Raw genomic sequence first — 6,000 nt, 5'->3', positions numbered from 1 at the left:
TGCAACAAAGAGCCAGCAGTAGAGCTTAGGTTGCATGGGATCCTGCTGGCTAAAAAGTGATATATAGTTTTTAGGGTATCACACTGATTAAAGTAGATGCTAGGTGGCTTGAGAGATAGCCCAAACGACTGTATGAAATGGCTGTTGGCCAAGCCCTCTAAATGTAAGTTTTAATTAAAAATGCTTTTATTGAGTATAAATTAACCCATCATTCATTTAACTCATCAGTTCCAAAATATTTACATTGTTGCAATACTGTGAAAAGTAGATCATATTTACCATAGCTCACTTGCGAGGTATTCATTTTTATGCTGCATTCAGTAGTTGTTTTTTTTCAAAATCATGGACAGAGGTTTGTCTACACGTTGATCCAACCTTGTACAACAACTCCCCAAAAATTCTAGACAGGAATATTATGTATTCAGAAGCTAGTTCATACTTGCCTACTCTCCCGGAATTTCCGGGACGCTCCCGAATTTTGGGGAACCCTCCCGGAAGAGTAGGCATCCTCCGGAACAAGATGGAGGCAGAGCATAATTATGCAATTTTGCATAATTAAATTCACACACTGCTATAAAATGCTGTGAATTTTGTCATTTCCTAGCAGGGGGCGGGGCTACGGTGATCACCAGGCCACTCCTGTCCCCTGCCACATGACCTGGAGATCCCGGAGATTTTTGAAAAGTCGGCAAGTATGAGCTAGTTTAGTGACATACAGCTTTCAATGGGAAAGGTGTCCCTGTCAAATTACAGCGCTTTAGCTGTGAGAACTCTATGTGTGTGTTTTCACAGCTGAAGCACTCAAAGCTATACTGTGTGAGCGTAAAGATGATGTACAACAAAATGGATGCACCTACAAAAATGAGTGACACTAAGCATACTGAAAGCAAATGCTTTTCAATTGTGATGCCCATGTGCTAATTAAGCAAACAACAATCCAGCATGATCATGTGGATTTATAAAAAAACATTGGACTGCTTTGGTTGCATATAAGTATGGCTAGCACAACTGAGACCTTAGTGAATTAAAAAGAGGTGTGATTGTTGTGGTGCTTTTGACAGGGGCTTCAGTGACCGAAACAGCTCAATTTGCTGATGTTCAACAAGTGACAATGTCTAGAGTGATATCAGCATGAAACTCAAATTTGAAGTGCAAGACAAAACAGGCGGTAAGAATTTGCAGATCAATTGGTTGAAAATTTCTCTTTCAATATCACTTGAATGTAGGTTTTAGGATTTAAATAATGAGCGACTGTTGGCAGACGAGCTCCTAGGATCCACCAGGCCCTAGGCGTTGTCTGCACCTAAAGCATAATACGGCCCTAGGGCCTGATTCATTAAGGATCTTAACTTGAGAAACTACTTATTTCAGTCTCCTGGACAAAACCATGGTACAATGCAAGGGGTGAAAATTAGTATTCTGTTTTGCACATAAGTTAAATACTGACTGTTTTATCATGTAGCACACAAATATCAACTTTAAATTTCAGTGTACAAATAAGCTATCAAGTATTTGTGTGCTGCATGAAAAAACAGTCAGTATTTAACTTATGTGCAAAACAGAAAACTAATTTGCACCCCTTGCATTGTAACATGGTTTTCTCCAGGAGATTGAAATAAGAAGTTTCTCAAGTTAAGATCCTTAATGAATCAGGCCCCTAGAGTTCAGTGGTGCAAAGAGTTATCTAATGGACTGCCGAGCAGTAGAGTTATATGATATGGCAAAAGGCATCACTCTTTACCATGTTCTGGACAAATCGTCAAGTACATGTGTTTTGCGTAAACCTAAAGAGTACTACAGCCCTGAGTGTTTGTTTCAGACAATGAAGAGTTCTGGTGGTACCATAATGTTGTGAGGTGTATTTTCCTGGCATAGTTTTGGGGTAGTCATTACTTTAGAACAGTGATCACCAACAAGCAAGCCGTGATTAAAATGGAAACTTAAAGAGATTGTTATATTCAGAACAATAACTTAATTCTAGAAGTGTTGAATTACTTTGCAGCATCCTGTTTTATATCTTTTTTTCCATTTAGAAAGACTGAATTTTAAATAAATATGACACACACACTCTACCCAGAAAATTCAATTACTTGTTTCTCCTATTTGACAACTCGCATTTCAGACCTCTGTAAATAAATGATAACTAGTTACATCTGCAAATACATCCCTTTACTCCTGCCAGAGCTCAGCAACACACCCAGCAAAAAGAATTCTGCTTCTCCTGACCCAGCCAGCTGTGTTATGATGCTTTACTTTATGCTACCCAGAGAGCCAATGAGGCTCTGGTGGGCGTGATGTACAGTAGAGGCCGGGTTCGTCTATCTCAATGCAGCTGCTGCCAGGGAGGTCTCTTCCATTGCCTCTGTCTTTCTTGTGCTTATTCACTAAGAATGGATTTATTACTTACAATTAGACAGTTGCTGTGTGATATTGTCCATCATGCATGTGACACAGTGTGAAATAAGCACCATGTTAAGGTAATGAATGGATTGGGACGTTCCGGTGTTGTCCTATTGCCTGAGATGCTGAATGGAGAGAGTGCATCTTGCTGAGCAGCGTGAAGCTGCTGTCCAGTTGAGTGCTGGCTGGAAGAGGAAGCCAAAGATACTCTGTAATCCTAATCTTCCTGTAAATGCTGGTTGAGAAGCAGAGGAATTCCAGGTTAGTGCTTTCTCTTGCTACACAATAGCTGCATTGCTATTTCATGTACTGGGAGAGTCAGATCTCACTGTGCTATCTAACACCCCCTATTTAACACTTGAATTGCCTGCAGTGCCTTACACCAAGCATCACAAGTCTTAATTGTAGTGTGTCATTAATGATATTGATATTAATACATTTGGAAATTCCATATAGAAATATTATTGTTTTGATATAGCACACACACAAGCTCCTTATTGAGTAAAATAATGTAAAAATATGTATTCTGTACTCCTGATATGCTATGTTTTTAGAAGCACATACGTGTCAGCCAGTATCTCCATTATTCCAGCAGCTCTAGCTGTGAAACTGTGTTTTTTTTTAGCCTGCTTGTAATGAAGTCTGCAGATCACAACGCCTTCCTTATGCAGTGATCACTAATCCAAGTGCTAAAATGATATAGATTACACTTGAATCACCAAAAACAATGTTAAATGTGGAGATTAGAAAATTGTCCCAAATAATGAACCAAAAAAGACAATAAAGACAGTCAGGCAAAAATATAGCATATTTATAAACATAATTTTCCGACCACTGGTTCAGTTCTTCCAGCTAACTATGCACTGGCCCAAAAATTATACTCCCACCTAACAAAAATATTTACTATAAAGCCCAAGATTATATAAACTTCTTACTGTACCAGTTCTTTAATCTGAGGCCTATAATTTCTAGTTAGAAACTACAACCTGATATTTGTTATGGTTGTTATAAAGTAGTAATATCTGTTGTCACACAGGCTTATTATATTGCTGTGCTTTTCTAGGCTGGAAAGCACAGACATCTGAAGCTCCCAAAGTGACATGTAGCAGTGAATGGGAAATGTAGCTGCCATGTGACAGGGAGATTTAGCAGCTGAAGGGCTTCCCATAGACTCAGAAACTGCATCTGCCATGCACTGACAGGTGTCACCACAGGAGCTTCAGGACACCAGAGAGAAAAGGGTGGAATTCTAAAGCATGTGTGACACCAGCCTTAGGGATAGATTTACTAAACTGCGGGTTTGAAAAAGTGGAGATGTTGCCTATGGCAACCAGATTATAGTTATCATTTATTTAGTACATTCCACAAAATGACATCTAGGGGTAAATGTCTGCACAAGCTGAGAGTTTTCTGGCGGGTTTGAAAAACCAATCAGATTCCAGCTATCATTTATTTAGTACATTCTACAAAATAATAGCTAGAATCTGATTGGTTGCTATAGGCAACATCTCCACTTTTCAAACCGCCGGAAAACTCTCTGCTTGATACATTTACCCACTAGAATCTGATTGGTTGCTATAGGCAACATCTCCACTTTTTCAAACCCGCAGTTTAGTAAATATACCCCTTAGTGTGCATTCAAAAGAACCTTGACATCATGATGCCCCCCCCCCACTTGTTCTATATTCATTTCATCTTCAGTTGAATGGAACAGAATGCAGCTCAACTGGATTCTTATGGTGATTGCAATGGATGTTTACACAGCCACTCAAGTAGACTGAGTACCTATATAATTTTCAGTCATTTTTTTCCATCTGAGCAATCACCCTGCATTGCCCGGATTGTTTTTTGGGGATTTATGAACCCCCATTTAAAATTCCGTTTCAGCTGTATTCCATCTTCAACAGACCAGAACACAGCTGAATAACTGGCACCATGTGCAGACTGTCCATCTGTATGTACCTTTGGTAATACCCTTTGCTCTATTCTGGGGACCATAGATCACATGTTCACGTGCTACAGGGATACTAAGGTCCTGTTCACTCTAATGTATTTGATTTGTATGAATTTCAGTCTGTTCCAGTGGGTTCCCTAAAGTATGTAACTAAAGTCTTAATGGACAAGTTTATCAAAAGCATAGGGATTACTGAGAGCAGATTTGGACCAAAATTTTGAGTGCATTAGGAAAACACGAATAGAATGAAGCTCTCACAGAGCAAATACATCTCTGTGAACAGGCACGGAGACTACAGTCATGGCCAAAAGTTTTGAGAATGACACAAGTATTGGTTTTCACAAAGTTTGCTGCTTCAGTATTTTTAGACCTTTTTGTCAGTTGTTGCTATGGTATACTGAAGTAAAATTAAAGGCATTTCTTAAGTGTCAAAGGCTTTTATTGACAATTACATTAAGTTTGTACAAAGAGTCAATATTTGCAGTGTTGACCCTTCTTTTTGAAGACCTCTACAATTCGCCCTGGCATGCTGTCATTCAATCTTCTGGGCCACAGACTGACTGTTGGCCGTCCATTCTTGCTTAATCAATGCTTGGAGTTTATCAGAATTTGTGGGTTCTTGTTTGTCCACCCGCCTCTTGAGGATTAACCACAAATTCTTAATGGGATTAAGGTCTGGGGAGTTTCCTGTCCATGGACCCAAAATTTCGATGTTTTGATCCCTGAGCCACTTAGTTATCACTTTTGCCTTATGGCGAGTTGCTCCATGATTCTGGAAAAGACATTGTTTGTCACCAAACTGTTCTTGGATGATTTGGAGAAGTTGGAGGATGTTTTGGTAACATTTATTCATGGCTGTGTTCTTAGGCAAAATTGTGAGTGAGCCCACTGCCTTGGCTGAGCAGCAACCCCACACATGAATGGGCTCAGGATGCTTTACTGTTGGCATCTAAAAACACTGAAGCAACAAACTTTGTGAAAAGCAATACTTGTGTCATTCTCAAAACTTATGGTCATGACTGTATTTAGTAAAAGCTTATAAAATAATTTCATCATTCAGCATACCATGTCTTCTTATACAGAGCATTTTTATACAGAATAATACTTTGCAGGAACAACTAATGCTATTTCTGTGCAAAGCACTTGTACTTCACAAAACTTGCTAATTCATATCTCTTCACAATAAGAGGACCCACATTTAAAGCCTAATTCCACCTAAAATATATGTTTACCTAACATCCATCCTACCCACTGCTAGCAGAACACATGGGATCCCTATAATTCAGCTTCTTATCCGTCAGCAATTGTGCCACTATCAGTAATCTAAGGGCTCCCCACCACATGTAAACAGGGTCCCTATCTCTATTGTACAGTTTTCACAGGACTATAATGCCTCGATAATGTTGATATACAGCGCTTACATTTCTTACACCGCATAACAAACATTAAAAAAGGTTCATACTTACTACATAATTAAAGAATGTAAAATAGCTGTACTGGTGGCATTTACTGCAAAAGCGGCTTTCAATATGACATTTTTTTAACAAAGAAAGAGCGTTTCTGAATTGTAAGCTTCACGTTTTTTAAAGTGTGATCAGAAATGACGTTTCCAAATACATTCAAAGCACAATGTACAGCACTGTTTA

The 6,000-nt window shown here is 39.0% G+C and overlaps 1 protein-coding gene across 1 annotated transcript in view; it reads left to right on the top strand.

Moving 5' to 3' along the window:
* The first annotated feature begins 2,322 nt into the window (after positions 1–2,322).
* Positions 2,323–6,000, top strand: part of GPR63 (G protein-coupled receptor 63) — a 39,136-nt gene continuing 35,458 nt past the window's right edge. Inside the window, exon 1 of the mRNA XM_075202808.1 lies at positions 2,323–2,661. The gene's annotated coding sequence lies outside the window, so the exon portion shown is untranslated. The remainder of the gene's footprint in view (positions 2,662–6,000) is intronic.

Source organism: Mixophyes fleayi, chromosome 3, assembly GCF_038048845.1.
Source record: "Mixophyes fleayi isolate aMixFle1 chromosome 3, aMixFle1.hap1, whole genome shotgun sequence".
Lineage (NCBI taxonomy): Eukaryota > Metazoa > Chordata > Amphibia > Anura > Limnodynastidae > Mixophyes > Mixophyes fleayi.
The sequence above is the reverse complement of the archived record's forward strand: the minus strand, read 5'-3'. Positions and strand labels throughout refer to the sequence as shown.